Raw genomic sequence first — 21,796 nt, 5'->3', positions numbered from 1 at the left:
TCCACATGTTCGTGGTTAAGTGGACATTGGGTACAGCTGCATTTTTTAGGACACTGGTGACTCTTTTTCTGAGGTCTGTGTACATTTTCGGTATCGCCTGCCTAGAGAAATGGAACCTAGATGGTATTTGGTACCGGGGACACAGTACCTCCAACAAGTCTCTAGTTGGCTCTGCAGTAATGATGGATACCGGAACCACGTTTCTCACCACCCAGGATGCCAAGGCCTCAGTTATCCGCTTTGCAGTAGGATGACTGCTGTGATATTTCATCTTCCTCGCAAAGGACTGTTGAACAGTCAATTGCTTACTGGAAGTAGTACAAGTGGGCTTACGACTTCCCCTCTGGGATGACCATCGACTCCCAGCGGCAACAACAGCAGCGCCAGCAGCAGTAGGCGTTACACGCAAGGATGCATCGGAGGAATCCCAGGCAGGAGAGGACTCGTCAGAATTGCCAGTGACATGGCCTGCAGGACTATTGGCATTCCTGGGGAAGGAGGAAATTGACACTGAGGGAGTTGGTGGGGTGGTTTGCGTGAGCTTGGTTACAAGAGGAAGGGATTTACTGGTCAGTGGACTGCTTCCGCTGTCACCCAAAGTTTTTGAACTTGTCACTGACTTATTATGAATGCGCTGCAGGTGACGTATAAGGGAGGATGTTCCGAGGTGGTTAACGTCCTTACCCCTACTTATTACAGCTTGACAAAGGGAACACACGGCTTGACAACTGTTGTCCGCATTTCTGGTGAAATACCTCCACACCGAAGAGCTGATTTTTTTGGTATTTTCACCTGGCATGTCAACGGCCATATTCCTCCCACGGACAACAGGTGTCTCCCCGGGTGCCTGACTTAAACAAACCACCTCACCATCAGAATCCTCCTGGTCAATTTCCTCCCCAGCGCCAGCAACACCCATATCCTCCTCATCCTGGTGTACTTCAACACTGACATCTTCAATCTGACTATCAGGAACTGGACTGCGGGTGCTCCTTCCAGCACTTGCAGGGGGCGTGCAAATGGTGGAAGGCGCATGCTCTTCACGTCCAGTGTTGGGAAGGTCAGGCATCGCAACCGACACAATTGGACTCTCCTTGTGGATTTGGGATTTCGAAGAATGCACAGTTCTTTGCTGTGCTGCTTTTGCCAGCTTGAGTCTTTTCATTTTTCTAGCGAGAGGCTGAGTGCTTCCATCCTCATGTGAAGCTGAACCACTAGCCATGAACATAGGCCAGGGCCTCAGCCGTTCCTTGCCACTCCGTGTGGTAAATGGCATATTGTCAAGTTTACGCTTCTCCTCCGACAATTTTATTTTAGGTTTTGGAGTCCTTTTTTTTCTGATATTTGGTGTTTTGTATTTGACATGCTCTGTACTATGACATTGGGCATCGGCCTTGGCAGACGACGTTGCTGGCATTTCATCGTCTCGGCCATGACTAGTGGCAGCAGCTTCAGCACGAGGTGGAAGTGGATCTTGATCTTTCCCTAATTCTGGAACCTCAACATTTTTGTTCTCCATATTTTAATAGGCACAACTAAAAGGCACCTCAGGTAAACAATGGAGATGGATACTAGTATACAATTATGGACTGCCTGCCGACTGCAGACACAGAGGTAGCCACAGCCGTGAACTACCGTACTGTACTGTGTCTGCAGCTAATATAGACTGGTTGATAAAGAGAAGATGTCTATGTAACTATGTATGTATAAAGAAGAATGAAAAAAATCCACGGTTAGGTGGTATTACAATTATGGACGGACTGCCTGCCGAGTGCAGAGACACAGAGGTAGCCACAGCCGTGAACTACCGTACTGTGTCTGCTGCGACTGGATGATAAATGATATAAAAAATATATATATATCACTACTGCAGCCGGACAGGTATATATTATATATTATATAATGACGGACCTGCTGGACACTGTCTGTCAGCAGAATGAGTTTTATTTTTATAGAATAAAAAAAAAAAAAACACACAAGTGAAGTCACACGACGAGTGTTTAACTTTTTCAGGCAATCACAATATAAGTATACTACTAACTATACTGGTGGTCAGTGTGGTCAGGTCACTGGTCAGTCACACTGGCAGTGGCACTCCTGCAGCAAAAGTGTGCACTGTTTAATTTTAATATAATATGTACTCCTGGCTCCTGCTATAACCTATAACTGGCACTGCAGTAGTGCTCCCCAGTCTCCCCCACAATTATAAGCTGTGTGAGCTGAGCAGTCAGACAGATATATAATATATATAGATGATGCAGCACACTGGCCTGAGCCTGAGCAGTGCACACAGATATGGTATGTGACTGACTGAGTCACTGTGTGTATCGCTTTTTTCAGGCAGAGAACGGATATATTAAATAAACTGCACTGTGTGTCTGGTGGTCACTCACTATATAATATATTATGTACTCCTGGCTCCTGCTATAACCTATAACTGGCACTGCAGTAGTGCTCCCCAGTCTCCCCCACAATTATAAGCTGTGTGAGCTGAGCAGTCAGACAGATATATATAATATTATATATAGATAATAGATGATGCAGCACACTGGCCTGAGCCTGAGCAGTGCACACAGATATGGTATGTGACTGAGTCACTGTGTGCTGTGTATCGCTTTTTTCAGGCAGAGAACGGATTATAAAGTAAACTGCACTGTCCTCACTAGTAAACTCTCTCCACTCAGTCTCTACACTTCTACAGTAACAGTACTCCTCCTAGTCAGCTCCAGTAAATCTCTCTCAGTCTCTTATAATCTAAATGGAGAGGACGCCAGCCACGTCCTCTCCCTATCAATCTCAATGCACGTGTGAAAATGGCGGCGACGCGCGGCTCCTTATATAGAATCCGAGTCTCGCGATAGAATCCGAGCCTCGCAAGAATCCGACAGCGTCATGATGACGTTCGGGCGCGCTCGGGTTAACCGAGCAAGGCGGGAAGATCCGAGTCGCTCGGACCCGTGAAAAAAAACATGAAGTTCTGGCGGGTTCGGATTCAGAGAAACCGAACCCGCTCATCTCTACTAGCTACTCACCAAACTACCTATTTACTCCCCCCACGCACTTTTCTGAACAACAAACTGCTGTTTTGTGTTCTCATTAATGAAAGTCATTTGATTTTTATACTTTCTGTTATGTGGATATTCCAGGACAAGCGAGCCAAGGACAACACGACAATTTATTTATGGAGTCTGAGAGAAATTGCTCATTCATACAGAGGGCGCTGCTTTGAGTCATTAGTGGGCTCCAAGCAAAGATCGCATTATTGGGACATCATTCCCATTTGTGAAACATGAGAAATAGCTTGCAACTGTATACTGACAGTAGAGAATGCAGGTTTTGTCAAGACAGCAGTGTTAGTATAAAAATGTTTATCTTTCCACTGGTATAAATTACACAAAGCTTATTTAACACCAGAGAAAATGTTATGTATGTCACAGTTATGCAAGTGTTAGAAAATATAGAAAAATTATTTAAAAGTAAAAATGAAGATCGTTCATATTTGGGATATATATGAAATATAGCTAAGGTCCATATGACACTATGGGGCAGATTCAATTAGGAGCAGTCTATACAGCAGGCAGATACAGTAGCCTTGCCCGGAACTGTTCAATTTATTATCTCATGTGGCGAACTAACATACAGTACATTAACCCATGGGTTCCTAGTTAAGTGCCAAGGAGCTGCAAGTTAATGCGCTGATGGTGGTCGTGGTAAGGGCAGAAAGCCCTACTTACTGTTCACGAGGTGCAAACAGTAATTTGTTGTAAGTGCAGCTTGAGGGCTTACTGTGTGCTGCAATTGAATAGCCCATGACTTTACTACAAAGCGTATAGTTACTAAAGTGTGGGTTTCTAGAGGTGGAGATGTTGCCCAAGGCAACCAATCAGATTGTACTTATTTATTTACCACCTTCTAGAAGATAATAGCTAAAATCTGAATCTGCTATGGTCAACATCTCCACTTCTAAAAATCTACCCTTTAGTACATATACCTCCAATCCTGCTGTATGTACCACAGCTATTTAAAACTGCCCCCATTAGGTTTTTTCTTAATGCATGTATAACGGGCCAGTTCACTTGAATGAATAGGCCCCTACACCAAGTATAGAAGACTCACTCAGTGTATTGTCCGAAACAGAGATTCTTTTTTCCTTCCACCCCATCCAGTGGCTGGATATGCCTTTCCATCAACCGGCTACACCCCTCCAATAGCTGCATGTGCCCCTTCAGTGGCAATGTACTCATTATTTCATGGGACTCTATCATTCCCTCAATGGGCCGTTAATGTTGAAGTCCAACATTATGTATTATGTACAAACCTCAAAAACAACTAAATTAGTATTTTCATATTAAAATTTAATTAATAAGCTGCCAGCAACCAAAAATACTAATCCATTTGCTATACATTTGTCTCCACTGTCATCAAATTAATATTAAGAGTAATTTACAAATTGAAAAAAAACCTTATGGATATGAATTTTGCAGAAATTAGCCTAATTAACCACATTTCATCTTCAGCCTCCATGAAGGTGCTTTGCATGCAGATTTGTGGGCTTGTTGTACCAAATGGGAATTTGCATGCAAAGAATCTGCTGGCAGCAGCAAAACATTACTTCAATATCCTGACTGCTATTATATGCCCTTAACTAGTTACAATGTTTCTCTGTTTTTTATGAAGTACAGTTTGGTGTGTGGCTTACTTATGTCTCATAGGGATTATGTTTGTTTCATTGATTACACAAGCAGCTTTGATACTATAATCATGCTTTGTCATATATATTTTATTTGTCAGTGCAAGACATGTTCTGAGAAAAGTACAGGTTAGCTCCTGACCTATTACACTGGGATTATTATTATTATTAGTAGTATTAGTATTATAACATTTTATTTATAAGGCGTCACAAGTGTTTGCCGTACATACAGCACATAGGTGGTCATTCCGAGATGTTTTTAGCAGCCATGCAAACGCTATGCCGCCTCCCACTGGGAGTGTATTTTAGCTTAGCAGAAGTGCGAACGAAAGGTTCGCAGAGCGGCTACACAGTTTTTTTGTGCAGTTTCTGAGTAGCTCAGAACCTACTCAGCGCTTACGATCACTTCAGACTGCTCAGTTCCTGTTTTGACGTCACAAACACGCCCTGCGTTCGCCCAGCCATGCCTGCGTTTTTTCCAGGCACGCCTGCGTTTTTTCGAACACTTCCTGAAAATGGTCAGTTGACACCCAGAAACGCCCACTTCATGTCAATCACTCTGCGGCCAGCAGTGCGACTGAAAAGCTTTGCTAGACCCTGTGTGAAACTACATCGTTCATTGCAGGGCCGTTTCTTGGGGCAGGCGAGCAGTGCAACCGCACTGGGCGCCCGCCGCGGCACTAACTGTGGCTCCCTGCTTCCCCCTCCTATTTCTCCTCGAGTAACCCGCTCGGGGGGCGGAGTTTCACGGAATGACGCTGTTGCGTCGTTACGTCACGACGCAACCCCGTCACTCTGCGAAACCCCCCCCCCCCCCCCCCCCCGAGCGGAGTACAGAAGGGGATCCAAGTTAAGAAGAGGGAAAGGCCGGCGCGAGGAGCGACTGGTGAGGCGGGCCGAAGAGCGGTAAACGCCTCTGTAAGTATTCTCTCTCTCTTAATGTGTAAAATGGGGACACCTGCCGTAATGTGTGAAATGGGGACTTTTGCCTGCCGTAGTGTGGGGATTTAATGTATCAAGGGCATTGCAGTGTGTGGTATAATATGGTGCAGGGGGCATTACTGTGTGGGGCTTAATATGGTAGAATTTTTTTTTCCTGTGGTGGTCGTGATCTGTTGGAGCAGGGTCAAAAACTGGATTGTGAGGTAGTCTTTTCAGACGAGGCCATGCCCATTTAAATGAGGCCACACCCATTTAGATAAGGCCGTGCCCCTTTTCGGGTGCGCACGTTTTTCTTTAATCTAGGTGTGTGGGGGGGGCACATTTTTTAATGTCATGGGGGGCGCATTTTTAAATCTCGCACTGGGAGCCAAATTTGCTAGAAACAGCCCTGGTTCATTGTAATATTACTTCGCGCATGCACATTGCGCCGCATACGCATGCGCAGAAGTGTCTTTTTTTGCCTCATCGCTGCACAGCGAACGAATGCAGCTAGCGATCAACTCGGAATGACCACCATAGAACAATACAGGGTACACAGAACTTAACATTACATTAACACAAAAACTAAAACAGCACAGGTAACAATTATCAGCACAATTCTCAGTACCAGAGGCGGAACTACCGGCAGTGCAAGCAGTGCGTTGCACTGGGGCCCGCCTCTGTTCAGGGGCCCAAGCATGTAATGAGTCAAACTGACGCATTACATGCCGCTGTGCGCTGCAGGCAACCGCTGCCCGCAGCGCACAGCCGCCCGGAGAGGAGAGGAGCAGCGGCACGGACGGGGGAAGGAGGAGGAGGGAGGTGAAGGAGGGAGCCGCAGCAGCGCTTTGTTACTGGTGGAGGCGCTGCTGCTGCTGCCCCTCTGCTTCACTATAGGCTGTCTTCCGAGAACAGCCTATAGGGAAGCAGAGGGGCAGCAGCGCCTTCACCAGTAACAAAGCGCTGCTGCGGCTCCCTTCTTCACCTCCGTCCTCCACCTCCTCTACTGCCCGGGAATCGTCTGACACGGCTGCACTGAGGAGCCTGAGCCGGCGGAGAGGGTAAGTATAATTCTTCTTTCTTTCTTTTTCTCTTTTTCTTTCTTTCTTTCTCTTTCTTTTTTCTTGTGCCTGCCTGCCGCTATGTGTAAAAATGGGGGACTGCCTGCCGCTATGTGTAAAAAGGGGAATCAGCCTGCCGCTATGTGTAAAAATGGGGGACTGCCTGCCGCTATGTGTAAAAAGGGGAATCAGCCTGCCGCAATGTGTAAAAAGGGGGGACTGCCTGACGTAATGTGTAAAAAGGGGGAATCAGCCTGCCGCAATGTGTAAAAAGGGGGGACTGCCTGACGTAATGTGTAAAAAGGGGGAATCAGCCTGCCGCAATGTGTAAAAATGGGGGACTGCCTGCCGCTATGTGTAAAAAGGGGTAATCTGCCTGCCGCTATGTGTAAAAAGGGGTAATCTGCCTGCCGCAATGTGTAAAAATGGGGAATCTGCCTGCCGTAATGTGTAAAAATGGGGACGCTGTCTGCCGTAATGTGTAACAAGGGCACGCTGTCTGCCGTAATGTGTAAAAAGGGGACGCTGTCTGCCGTTATGTGTAAAAAGGGGATGCTGTCTGCCGTAATGTGTAACAAGGGCACGCTGTCTGCCGTTATGTGTAAAAAGTGTACGCTGTCTGCCGCTATGTGTAACAAGGGCACGCGGTCTGCCGTTATGTGTAAAAAGGGCACGCTGTCTGCCGTTATGTGTAAAAAGGGCACGCTGTCTGCCGTTATGTGTAAAAAGTGCACGCTGTCTGCCGTTATGTGTAAAAATGGCACGCTGTCTGCCGTTATGTGTAAAAAGTGCACGCTGTCTGCTGTAATGTGTAAAAAGAGGAATCTGTCCGCTGTAAGGTGTAAAAGGGTCTCTACCTGGTGTAGTGGTGCTACTGTGCGGCGTAATTTGAATAATGGAGACTACTGTGTACCGTTTTATGAATTGGTATTATTTTGTGGCCACACCCCTTCCCCACGAAGCCACGCCACTATGTATTTTTGCGCGCGCCTACGGCGCGCACTGCCCCTGTTTTGCATGCAGGGGTGGGGCTCCGATGCCGTTTCTTGCACACAGTGCTAAAATGTCTAGTTACGGCACTGTTGCTAGGTATCCATTTCTCTGGCCCTGAGCAGGTCCCCCTCACCAGATCCTCTCCAGGGGTGAGGGGGTGGACTTGGATGGGATGTGTGTGGGGGGGGATGTGTGTGGGGGGGGGGCAAAGCATTTTGTCGCACCTGGGCCCACCGCTCGCTAGTTCCGCCACTGCTCAGTACACAATACACCTGAGATGTAAGGAAGCAAATGAGTAATCAGCGTACTACTAGGGACAGGCGGCCACTGGAAGAGATAAATAGTAATGAGCGAGAGGAGATACAGGTATAGACATTCACTATGTAGGAGAGAGCTGTAATTGAAGAGTGAGAGAAGAGTGTTGTGATAACAAGAGGGAAGAAGGCTCACTATCTATGGGGTGGGGGGAAACAGACAGGTGACATGAGGTGCGAGCAAGCAGAAGGCAGCCTGATGGCAAGAAGTAAGCGAGGCATAAATGGCCAAGACATGAGACAGTGGGTTGGGAGAGCGGTCTCGATACTAGGTTATGTGGAAGGGTACGCCTTGATGAACAGTAGTGATGAGCGGGTTCGGTTTCTCGGGAACCGAACCCTCCCGAACTTCACCATTTTTACACGGGTCCGAGCCATACTCGGATTCTCCCGTATGGCTCGGGTAACCCGAGCGCGCCCGAACGTCATCGTCCCGCTGTCGGATTCTCGCGAGATTCGGATTCTACATAAGCAGCCGCACGTCGCCGCCATTTTCACTCGTGCATTGGAAATGTTAGGGAGAGGACGTGGCTGGCATCCTCTCCATTATTGTTGAACTTGATTGTGCATTATTGCTTAATTGTGGGGAGGGCTGGGGAGCGGCTGTATAATATAGGAGGAGTACAGTGCAGAGTTTTGCTGATCAGTGACCACCAGTTATCCATTCTCTGCCTGAAAAAAACGCTCCATATCTGTGCTCAGTGTGCTGCATATATCTGTGCTCACACTGCTTAATTGTGGGGACTGGGGAGCAGCTGTATTATATAGCAGGAGTACAGTGCAGAGTTTTGCTGACAGTGACCACCAGTATACGTTGTCTGCCTGAAAAACACTCCATATCTGTGCTCAGTGTGCTGCTTTATTGTGGGGACCTGGGACCACCAGTATAATATTATATAGGAGGAGTACAGTGCAGAGTTTTGCTGACCAGTAACCACCAGTATTTAATATATAGCATTACGGTACAGTAGGCCACTGCTGTACCTACCTCTGTGTCGTCATTAAGTATACTATCCATCTAGATTCTATACCTGTGGTGTATTTCAGTTTTGCAGTTTGCTGACACAGTGACCACCAGTATACTATATATAGCAGTACGGTACGGAAGGCCACTGCTGTACCTACCTCTGTGTCGTCATTAAGTATACTATCCATCTACATTCTATACCTGTGGTGCATTTTAGTTTTGCAGTTTGCTGACACAGTGACCACCAGTATACTATATATAGAAGTACGGTACGGAAGGCCACTGCTGTACCTACCTCTGTGTCGTCATTAAGTATACTATCTATCTACATTCTATACCTGTGGTGCAATTTAGTTTTGCAGTTTGCTGACACAGTGACCACCAGTATACTATATATAGCAGTACGGTACGGAAGGCCACTGCTGTACCTACCTCTGTGTCGTCATTAAGTATACTATCCATCTACATTCTATACCTGTGGTGCATTTTAGTTTTGCAGTTTGCTGACACAGTGACCACCAGTATACTATATATAGCAGTACGGTACAGAAGGCCACTGCTGTACCTACCTCTGTGTCGTCATTAAGTATACTATCCATCTACATTCTATACCTGAGGTGCATTTTAGTTTTGCAGTTTGCTGACACAGTGACCACCAGTATACTATATACAGCAGTACGGTACGGAAGGCCACTGCTGTACCTACCTCTGTGTCGTCATTAAGTATACTATCCATCTACATTCTATACCTGTGGTGCGCCTCTTTTTTTCTTTGCATCATGTGCTGTTTGGGGACAATTTTTTTGAAGTGCCATCCTGTCTGACACTGCAGTGCCACTCCTAGATGGGCCAGATGTTTGTGTCGGCCACTTGTGTCGCTTAGCTTAGTCACACAGCGACCTTGGTGCGCCTCTTTTTTTCTTTGCATCATGTGCTGTTTGGGGACAATTTTTTTGAAGTGCCATCCTGTCTGACACTGCAGTGCCACTCCTAGATGGGCCAGGTGTTTGTGTCGGCCACTTGTGTCGCTTAGCTTAGTCACACAGCGACCTTGGTGCGCCTCTTTTTTTCTTTCCATCATGTGCTGTTTGGAGACAATTTTTTTGAAGTGCCATCCTGTCTGACACTGCAGTGCCACTCCTAGATGGGCCAGGTGTTTGTGTCGGCCACTTGTGTCGCTTAGCTTAGTCACACAGCGACCTTGGTGCTCCTCTTTTTTTCTTTGCATCATGTGCTGTTTGGGGACAATTTTTTTGAAAGTGCCATCCTGTCTGACACTGCAGTGCCACTCCTAGATGGGCCAGGTGTTTGTGTCGGCCACTTGTGTCGCTTAGCTTAGTCACACAGCGACCTTGGTGCGCCTCTTTTTTTCTTTGCATCATGTGCTGTTTGGGGACAATTTTTTTGAAGTGCCATCCTGTCTGACACTGCAGTGCCACTCCTAGATGGGCCAGGTGTTTGTGTCGGCCACTTGTGTCACTTAGCTTAGTCACACAGCGACCTTGGTGTGCCTCTTTTTTTCTTTGCATCATGTGCTGTTTGGGGACAATTTTTTTGAAGTGCCATCCTGTCTGACACTGCAGTGCCACTCCTAGATGGGCCAGGTGTTTGTGTCGGCCACTTGTGTCGCTTAGCTTAGTCACACAGCGACCTTGGTGTGCCTCTTTTTTTCTTTGCATCATGTGCTGTTTGGGGACAATTTTTTTGAAGTGCCATCCTGCCTGACACTGCAGTGCCACTCCTAGATGGGCCAGGTGTTTGTGTCGGCCACTTGTGTCGCTTAGCTTAGCCATCCAGCGACCTCGGTGCAAATTTTAGGACTAAAAATAATATTGTGAGGTGTGAGGTGTTCAGAATAGACTGGAAATGAGTGGAAATTATGGTTATTGAGGTTAATAATACTATGGGATCAAAATGACCACCAAATTCTATGATTTAAGCTGTTTTTTAGGGTTTTTGAAAAAAACACCCAAATCCAAAACACACCCGAATCCGACAAAAAAATTTCAGGGAGGTTTTGCCAAAACGCGTCCGAATCCAAAACACGGCCGCGGAACCGAATCCAAAACCAAAACACAAAACCCGAAAAATGTCCGGTGCACATCTCTAAGAACAGGTGGATTTTTAGTGCCCGTTTGAAGCTTTGCAAGTTCGGGGAGAGTCTAATAGAGCGAGGGAGTTTATTCCAGTGAAGGGGGATAGCGTGGGTAAAATCTGGGATTTGCGCATGAAGGGGGTAATTCCAAGTTGATCGCAGCAGGAACTTTATTAGCAGTTGGGCAAAACCATGTGCACTGCAGGGGAGGCAGATATAACATGTGCAGAGAGAGTTAGATTTGGGTGTGGTGTGTTCAATCTACAATCTAAATTGCAGTGTAAAAATAAAGCAGCCAGTATTTTACCCTGCACAGAAACAAAATAACCCACCCAAATCTAACTCTCTCTGCACATGTTATATCTGCCTCTCCTGCAGTGCACATGGTTTTGCCCAACTGCTAACAAAGTTCCTGCTGCGATCAACTCAGAATTACCCCCGAAATGCAGTAATCAGGGTAGAGGAGTCTGGTCATTGGCCAACCAGAGTGGATCACACCAATAAATGTGTATCTCCCACTAAGTAAAGCTTTAAGTATATTGTTTCTGCATGTACATGCAATACAACACTCACCCTTTGCCACCCAGTAAAATCACTTTAAGCTACCGCTCTTGTCAAGAAGGTGTTTAACCAATTAAATAAAGCTATTTGTTGTGGAGCAGCAACAGTTGCAAGTGGTGAGAACGACTTAAACATAGAAACATAGAATTTGACGGCAGATAAGAACCACTTGGCCCATCTAGTCTTCCCCTTTTTTATTTTATCCTTTAGGCAATCTCAACCCTTTTTTAACCTTAATTCTTTGTAAGGATATTCATATGCCTGTCCCAAGCATGTTTAAATTGCCCTACAGTCTTAGCCTCTACACCTCTGATGGGAGGCTATTCCACTTATCCACTACCCTTTCTGTGAAGTACTTTTTCCTTAAATTTCCCCTGAACCTCCCCCCCTCCAGTCTCAATGTATGCCCTCGACTTATTTAATCACCATTAACAGAAAGAAAGCAAAGATTTAGATAGAGCTCCCAATCCCGGAATTCTCTATCAATTTTTACGGTACACCCGAAAAAATGTTTTCTATTCATATCGATGTATTTTTTTACTGTAATTTACTAACTTTTCAGTTCTAAGGTATCCAGCAGCTCTAGCAAGGACAGAAATAACAAAACCACACTGTCTCTGCAAAAATGAAATCAGTATAATCCAACAGAAAGCCTTCACGCTTTGCACTGCTGGGTTCTGTCACGGCAGTGTTACTGCGCATGTGTGAACTTGTGAGGGCTGGAGGTGGCAGAAGAATACAATTGGACCTCTCCACAATGTGGATACTCTTCCTAACAGAAGATGTGTTAGCTCACTGGGTTAGAGTGTCAATTCCCATAGTTGAGCACTGAAAATTTTCTGTATTCAGAACTTAATATATAAGACATGCCTATAGAGAGCTATTAGGGGATCTTGGTTCAGAAAGATGCAGGCATCAGTGCAGGAGAAATTAGCATAATTCCTGTGTTGCCCTGTTTATATATACAGTACTGAGTATAGGAAACTGAAAAGACATACAGAAACTTTTGTTTGGGCTTTTGACACATAGGCCCCCTATTTTTTTTGCATAAAGTAGATTACGCCAACAAACAAGTCAAATCTAAGACTGTATTTTAATCCATTTGCTGCTAAAGACAAGTGGGACTCATCATCTGCATACAAATCAAGACTGAATGATGATTCCTACTCATCATCTGCTTCAACTGCTTTGGGGGTATCACATGCACACACAAAAAAATAAAAATTACCTTTCTGACTGCCATGGGCTTGCAGTCAGTTTCAGATACTGATGTTGGAAGGGATTTTAAATCCTTCTATATCACAAATCATCATACCTTCAAAGATGGGGCGGGGTTGTCCACATTTGAGTTAGTCCCTTTTTTCAAACTATGCAACCCCATTGATTCTCCAACATTAATCCTCTACACTAGTGGTTCCGAAAACAAAAATGAATCATGGCGCCCTAAAGTATCAGATTTTTTTTCACAGCACCCCCAGGCCAAAAGTTTCTTATTCTAAAATACAGAAAATCATATTAAATTAAGTAAATTGTGTTTATATGTCAGCTTTAGGTTCAGCTATGTGGTGTGGGACAGGAATCGCTACTGTTTGTCTACATATGTTATGACTGGGAGCCACAAGAACTGGTTTTGCCTATTGCATTGACCATACATGATTTGTATTGGACCTGGACCACAAATCCAAGGCACCCCTGCAAGTGCCCTGAGATACCCAGTTTGGGAACCTCTGCCCTAAACTACAGATAAATTATGGGATGCAGGAATGGGAGATCACCAATATGGCTTCCAATATGTATGGGGTACTCAATTGGAAAATTTTCAGTTGATGAGGTCCCTTTGTACTTATAGGGGTCCTTGTTACAAAAACATCACTTATTGTGGAGAAAAAGACACTCCTGTTTCACCCGTTATCGTTGCAAAGCAGGAGGTGCTTACCGCAAGTTTTACTAAAAGCTTCCCGGCAGAGGAGAGTAAACGTTAAGTCTGCCCCTCGGGGGTGCCAGCTGAGATGCATTTCATACTGAATGCACTGTGTGGAGTCACCTCTCTGCCATCCTGTGCAGCTACAGCACTGAGATTTCTTTTTTCATCAAAACTTTATTGACAAGCAACCATAATGACAATGAGCCCTCTTCCTGCCAAGTGATGAGAGGCATATAACGGCAGCAAGAGGTGACAAAGCCAGTGCTGGTGAAGACAGCTGATGGTACTGTAGGTGACATATCACCTTAGTAATATCTGAGATAATTGGCACTGCCATAGGTGCCTATGACAGTGCTTCTAGCTTGCTATTAGCACTAGCAGGCAGAAGGCAGAGAAAAACGTTTAGTACATATTGGGAAGCAATATGGACCCCATAATCTCGTGATTACCTTCAATCAATGGGCCTGATACAGATGTAGACATAGAGGCTCTCATGGTAATGGAGCATAAGGAGTCACACCTCATTATTGATTAGAGCTGCATCCTAGGATGCAACATTGGATCACCTGCAACACTATTGGCCATCTGTGTGACAAAGAGGACAGGAAATCTCTGTCCCTCCCCGACAACGGTGGTGACAAGGCTCCATTATGGGAAATAGAGGCAGTCACCGCCCCCTCCTCACCTCCAAACAGCAGTCTGATGCTATAGTGTGGCTGATGTTGCAGACCCATATTACACCTGTAAAGTATAGGTCGGCACATGCAGAAAATACCAAACATCTGTACTTAGTGGCATGTGCCACTACTGCATCGGGGACCTGAAGTAGGTGCTATGTTATCATGCACTATGGAAAATGTTAACATATGGGCTCACTGGGCAGCTGCCCAGGGCCCCACAAAGCTAATTGGTGGCATTTTCCTCCCAGGCCAGTGTCTCGGGACCGTTTGAAAGGCAGGTAGAGAGTGCTGCCCAGCTGCTCCCAGCCTGCAGCCAGACAGTGAATGGCTGTCAGTATGCTGATTAGTGGCTGGCTAGAGCTATCCACCAATCAGCGTGCAGCATTCCCTAACTGCCTTCCAGCCAGCATCCAGATAGTGAATGACTGTCAGCATGCTGATTGGTGGATGGCTGGAGTTATCCACCAATTAGAGTGCTTACAGCCATTCACTGTATGCAAGCATGTGGAAAGAAGGCACAAGACTGTATGAGGGGTTAGTTATTATTTTTAATTATTATTGCTATGTCCAGGGCCTACAGTGCCATTAAGATGGCCCTGGCAATATGTTCCCTATCACATACATGATTGCTAGGGTAACCATGGGAGCACCCATATTTAAAAAAAGGGAGACCCATCTTTCAAATGATATGGCTCCTCAGTAGCTATGTTCTGGTGATTACCTGTGATCGCCAGACACTTTTACTCTGTGCAACGAAAAATACACATTTTCCGTATATATGAGAGGGAAGGCACTACATACTCATGCATCACTGAACTTGTACTCATCAGGTCCCCGACATATGAAAGAAGGAAAGTACACTCTTTCAAATGATGTGGCCTCTTAGCAACTATTGTCTTGTGTCCATCTATGATCTCCAGACAATATCACCCTAGACTAAATAAAAACCTGATTTTTCATAAATGGCACACTTGCGCTATCTTCTCCATGTTGGCCCACAAGCACACGCAATTAAGGAAAATTCACACATGGCATCATCTACATATTGTTTCAAATTTGAAAAAGTGACAATTTATTTAAAATAATAGATTTCATAGTTTAAAAAAAATGGGTTTCGATATTATTTCTACACATGGTTAGTATTTAAATCAAGACCATGAAAATTTGGAAAATAATGTATTGTGAAACTAGCGATGTTTTTTTTATCTTGTGAAAACCTACGCGTACAGTAGAATCCTGTTCAATGCAATTTTTGAAAGGTGAATTAATGCTGAAGCAAGAACCACAGAATATTTACTTGTGGCGTTAAAAAAATCATGTTTGCTTTTGGTTCACTTTCTTGAAATTCAATTAAAAATAACTATTTTGCCCATATTGGTTACATATACTTGGTGTGTTAGAATAAGCACAAAGACTAATGGGACGGTATTCAATTCTTTTCACCCCCTTCCACACCTGTTCTGTTTCTGCCGACTGGCGTGGTATAATTATTTCAATTCACTACTTGGGATAGCGAGGGCACCCGATCCTTTACGCAGCTAAACTTGATTACTATTGGAGCAATATGCGCGATAATGAGGATCACTTTAGAAAGGAGATTGGGCGTGATATATCATTTGAATACCGCCCATGATATTTTCTGAAAATACTAAATTTTCTGGAAAAAAAGTATATGTTTATTTTATGTGCGCATAGAAAAATCACGTAAAAAATGGTCTCAGCACAGGGATGAGAAAACCATGATCAGTATGAATGACCGATGGACTGGATGCCGGTTGTCAGCATACCGACACTGGTAGCCTGTCTATCATAATCCCGACAGTCCCCCAGTAAGCCCCCTAACCCTCACCCTTTCCCTACCCTAACCTTCCCTTGTGGGTGCCTAACCCTATCCTTCCCTGGTGGTGCCTAACCCTAACCCTCCCTGCTTGGTGCCTAACGCTAACCCTCCTTTCCCCACTCCCTAATCCTAACCCTCCCCGCTTGATACCTAACCCTAACCCACCCTTCCCCGGTCTCCAACCCTAACCTTCCCTGTGGTTCACCCTAACCCTAACCCCCCTTCCTCAGCCTAAACCTAACCTCCCCCCACCCCCAAAGCAGGACGCCAGTGTGTCCCACTGTCCGGACGTTAGGGATGCCGGCTGTTGGTATGGTGATGCCGGCATCCCAACTGACGTCGGTATGCGTTCTTCTTTGGGATGCCGGCGTCAGTATAGCAACCACCGATATCCCGGTCGACGGTTAGTTAACTGCTTCCCAGCAAATAAGTTAATAAAATATTTATTGACTTCAACAAGAAGCAAACCATTATGTAATCTAGTTAACTCAATGATCTCAAATCTTTCATTTTCAAGACATGTATGCTAATTTACAAGTCATAATATAGGGTGGTTGTATTGCAATGAATCTGCTGACAGACGCTAGGTGGCGAGTCTCTGTACTCTGCCAGCTGTAATTGCTGCTAACTGTATCCATTAGCTGTGGTTGGTCCTTAGTTATGTTGGAGATTGCTTAATTGTGATAGTGGCAGGGACGCTTGTTACATAACTTAATGATTAAAGCTCTTACATAATTAGCTGTAAGCCTTTTGTGTAGCGAAACTGTAAATATTTTATAATAGGAAATTCGGATTACTTTGGCAAGGGGTGGCATCTAGAAATAAGATGAAAATGCCCATCATAGAGATTACCATATAAGCATTATACTTTACCTATGGAAAGAACAACACTCGTACGGAAAATACAACAACGGGCACACTGATCTTGTGTAGTAAACATGTAACTATTATATATAATAGATGTTATAAAGTAGATGTCAAAAGATGGGCAGATTGGTTCTTTTCTACTGTCACATTGTAAAAACGCAGGTTAGAGGACCGGGCAAGTGTCAGTAAAACACCTCCGTACAGCACATATTCACATGTACCCCGGGATTTACTGACATGAGGAAAAGTTTGGATGAATAGACGGAGCGCAGCCCGGTATAGAAGTTTCCCACACTAGGAATACGAGCGCAGCAGGCAGCCAGTAGTGTCAGGGAGGTTGGGAGACACCTCCTCCCCCTGTCTCCGGAGCAGCCAGCCAGGCACTGGGGCTGCTGGTGAGTGTGTGCTGCTATTGCTGCTGGCTGAGTGAGTGACGTGCCTGCGCCTCTCTGCGGGAGTGTGCCCTGCACCTGGCTCCGGTCTCTCAGGGAGATGCAGAGAGCGAATCCCGAGCCCCGGCTCCTGTGTGTCACCGCTCACCCTTCCCCACCTACACTGCCGTCAGAAGCAGCATCTTCCCAGGATACAGCCGGGAGCTGCTGCAGCAGCCGTGTGCTGGGGCTCCGCTCTGTGGTACATAGCATTGCTGGTAAGTCAGAGCATCCTATATACCATGTCGCTGTGCTGCTAGCTTGCGGGCACTATTGCATTATTGTTGTTATTATTATTATTATTATTATTATTATTAGACGTCATTTGTAGATTGGATATAGTTTTGTTGGAGCAGTTGAGCACATCTGGTAATTACAGTGACCCGTGGATGTAACACTCAGCAGAGGGTATTTTACATGAGTGTGTTACCCACTGCTTCCATTCCAGAGCTGGGTCACTGTCTCCTAAGTTGTTCCCATTAGATCAGTATTATGACTGCTGGGGCAATAGAAAGGTTACTGTACGCTGATGTTGCCTATACGAGCCAGATGTATTACTGTGACAAGCTCTGATAAAGCAAAGTATCATTGTCAGAGGGACACTTTACAGTATGTAGCAGGCATCTTAGCACATCTGAATAAGCTACTGTAGCAGCAGCCATACACAGCACACACATCATCTGCAGCCATACACAGCACACACATCATCTGCAGCCATACACAGCACACACATCATCTGCAGCCATACACAGCACACACATCATCTGCAGCCATACACAGCACACACATCATCTGCAGCCATACACAGCACACACATCATCTGCAGCCATACACAGCACACACATCATCTGCAGCCATACACAGCACACACATCATCTGCAGCAATGACACTCCACAGAATGCTGAAGTATGGCTCTTACCTCTGAATTACCTTCTGCAGGGACTTAAACCTGCTGTATTACATTAACACACATTACTGAGTTACCTTAGTATCAATCATGGGTTTTTAAACTTGTAAATTGTTTCAGACATTTATATCTAAATTCAACTCTGCACTTTGTTCTATATTTGGTCATTTTTGACAGATTTTCTATATGAAGAAGCACATTAAAAAGCTAGAGATGTTTATAGGGGGGGTGGGGGGGTTCCATTGTAAGTAATAACTTTTTAACTTAGACTCTGCCACCTGTGTGTGTGCCATGACTAATGGGTATCCTTAAAGAGTGCTGACAGGACTGGTGTACAGTGGATATTGTAGACAAAGATGCTTCTATCTCACAGAACTCACAGTTTGAGTTCATAGACCTCCTGTAACAATAAAGTCAGTTTATCCAGTGTCTTGAAAGTGTATTCCACAAGGTAATTATTTGTTCATCCAGACATGGTATAAGCACGTTATTATGTATTTGCTTATGCTGCTGTGAAAGAGATGAAGCTATAACTCTATTTGTTTCAGTCTCGTGTCTTCTATATGCACTTTGTCATTGTGTTTTAGTTCTAAAAATATCTGTTTTAACCTGTTTCCATGTCTTTTTTTTTCATATTCAAATTGATATTAATCATATTTTGTATTTGTTTTATAAGTTTTGGACAAAATCGACGTACTTAAAATACATTATGTTTGATGATCAGGAAATTACTAATGTTATGTTGTGAGAAAGCAACGTTCTATGTATGTGTAAGATGCACTGATAGTTGCATATGCAAACACAGGAATAGTGATATCCAAATGTGGGTAATTGTACATAATGCTGTTCAACATAACAGAAAATGTTTGCTAATATCTGAGCTCATCAATTTATAGATGAGCCAAGTAGGATCTGTGGGTGGTATGATTGTGCAGTCAGTACACAGCATATGCAAATGCAGTAGACGGTGCACAGTCCAGTATATAAATGCATGACACAAGTAAAACTCAGGTGCGCAAGTGCCTAAAGGGAATGCACAGGTGACTACATGATTTATAGTTCTTGCTGAATTTCTTTGGGAAGCATAAATTATGCTGACTGATGCAATTATAGTAACCATAGCATATTAACATAAGAATAGATTTTTTTTTATAGTTACTACATTGCTATATCTGAAGTATATTTAAGAATTGCATTGATAGTATGGTGTAAACAAGGCTGTGTCTATTCCTTAGGAGTTTGTATGTAGATCTTCAGTTAGGCTATACAGCAAATTGCTCAGATGCAGACATATATAGTGCAGAATGCTTTACATATTGTATTTTCATAGAGTACAACAGAGTGAGTGAAGAATGAGTCATTGTCCTTTTGTTTGTAGATATAATGAGGTAAATCCATTACAGAAACTAGGGAACTTTTATACATTTTTCTCTTTTATACATTTGAAAGCATCTTGCTGTGACGCTGTGAGAAAAGGAAACCAATCCTACAGTATTAACTATATGGTTAAAAACCCAACCTAGTAAGCATCAATCCAAAGAAGCAAGCAAAGGGCGACCAAGCAATACAACAGTACTTAACTAACTGTATATTATGTTTATATGATACTTTAAATGTATAGGAGCTTCATATTATAAAACAGGTTGCCTTTTTAAAGTTGCTATTTCAGCAAATAAATTTGTTTTGTATGAAAGACAATGCTCTTAAAGTCATTACACATTACATTGTTTCTTACACCAACCAGGACAATAGGCCACATATTTACTTTAGAGTTTGTCTTTTATCACTGCTTACCTCTGCCTCCACCATAAGTTATGCACTTCAGCAGGACTTGCTTGATATTCAGAAATCATACCTCCCAATTTTCTGGCTTGTGAGGTTGGGACGCTCACCCGGCGTAGCTCACCTGCGGCAGGGACAGCGGGACAGTTTTCGAATAGCAGGACTGTCCCGCTGGATTCGGGACAGTTGGGAGGTATGAGAAATGGATGAATAAAGTAATAAAATTTGATGCTGCATTATATGCTTATAAAAATATCTACTTAAAGCAATGTTTTCTGTAATGATTATCTTTATTATTTATAAAATAATGTAATCAATTATTAAACATGCCCCAAAAATCTCTCAGTTACAATAATTGTTTAATTTATTTTTCATGACTGTCCTTGCAGCAGAGCGGGTCCTAGACATAGGCAAGCTAGTCAGATGCATAGGAGCATTCAAGTCTGCCTAGGGCTGGCGGAAGTCCTGCTTTGGGCTGGCTACCGCGATTGGAGCTCTCATCTTCGATCCGGCAGCTAAGTCGGGAGCTGGCAAGAGTGGGATCTGACGGGCTGGGAACAGTCAGTGAGTACAACAGGGAGAATAAAAAATGGCCACGGGCCTTTGAGGAGACAGTCTCCCTGCAGTCACGGCACCACCCAGCCTCCCACCCTCTCACCCCCACCTCACATAGCACAATCACAGATTCATGGAGCCGCAGTGGGTGGACACACTGACCACCAGCAAGCAAAAGTACATTTTTTTTTTTTAAAAAAGCTACCATCATTACTAATGTGGGGCATATGTGTAAGGTACATTACTGTGTGGCATTATGTGCATAAGGGTATTTCTATTGTGGGACAAATGTGTAAAGGGCATTAATGTGTGGCATTATGTGCATAAGGGACTCTATTACTGTGTGGTGCATGTGTTATAAGGGCACTACTGAATAGTGTAATGTAAATAAGGAGCAATATGGTGTTATGTAATGTCAACAAGAAACGATACAGTGTGGTGTAATGTCAACAAGAAGCAATACAGTGTAGTATAATGTCAATGATACGGTGTGCTGTCACATCAACAAGGAGCAATACAGTGCGGTGTAATGTGAATAAGGTGCTCTTGTGTGACGTAACGTGAATATGGAACACTATCATGTGATATAATGTGAATAACTTCACACTAATTTGCAGGCGTCATTTGAATTGGGGGTACTATTGGGTGGCCATGCCCCTTCCCAGGAAGAACACACCCCTTGTTGGACTGCGCGCCTTCCCCGTGCACTGTCCCTATTTCAAATATGGGAGGTGGGGGCACCAATGCTCTTGCACAGAAATGAGGATTGCTATGGGATGAGGGGTGATGGGTGTTGCTGGTTGTTGCTGTGATCTGTGATGCTGGATGATGGGCATTGTGCTGGGAGAGGGGTGCTGGGCAGCGGTGCTAGGGTGCAGCAACCAAAATCTTGCCTAGGGCATCAAATTGGTTAGGGCCGGCTCTGACTTACAGGACTTGTTTAATCATTTCTAAAATAAGCCTGTAGCATACTGTAGGTTTATACTATGAGCACATGAATTGTGTGAAATCTCTATAAACAATGTATTCAGTATATTTATTATTTTCTGAATATTACGTACAGTATTGTGGAATATGCACCATGTAAACTGATAACACTAGTGACAATACTTTCAGTGTATATCATTAATAGAGATTACTGTATGTCCAAACAAGGCAATTTAACCATGACTCTTTCAGCCAATTCCCCTATAAATCTAAAAAGGAA

The 21,796-nt window shown here is 44.2% G+C and overlaps 1 protein-coding gene across 2 annotated transcripts in view; it reads left to right on the top strand.

Moving 5' to 3' along the window:
- Positions 1–17,202: 17,202 nt before the first annotated feature.
- The window catches only part of HS3ST5 (heparan sulfate-glucosamine 3-sulfotransferase 5), a 447,091-nt gene continuing 442,497 nt past the window's right edge, over positions 17,203–21,796 (top strand). For both annotated transcript variants that reach the window (XM_063917162.1, XM_063917163.1), the window contains exon 1: positions 17,203–17,562. The gene's annotated coding sequence lies outside the window, so the exon portion shown is untranslated. The remainder of the gene's footprint in view (positions 17,563–21,796) is intronic.

The sequence above is a fragment of the Pseudophryne corroboree genome, chromosome 4 (genome assembly GCF_028390025.1).
Source record: "Pseudophryne corroboree isolate aPseCor3 chromosome 4, aPseCor3.hap2, whole genome shotgun sequence".
NCBI classification, from domain to species: domain Eukaryota; kingdom Metazoa; phylum Chordata; class Amphibia; order Anura; family Myobatrachidae; genus Pseudophryne; species Pseudophryne corroboree.
Note: the sequence above shows the minus strand (reverse complement) of the source record. Positions and strands in the feature narration are given on the sequence as shown.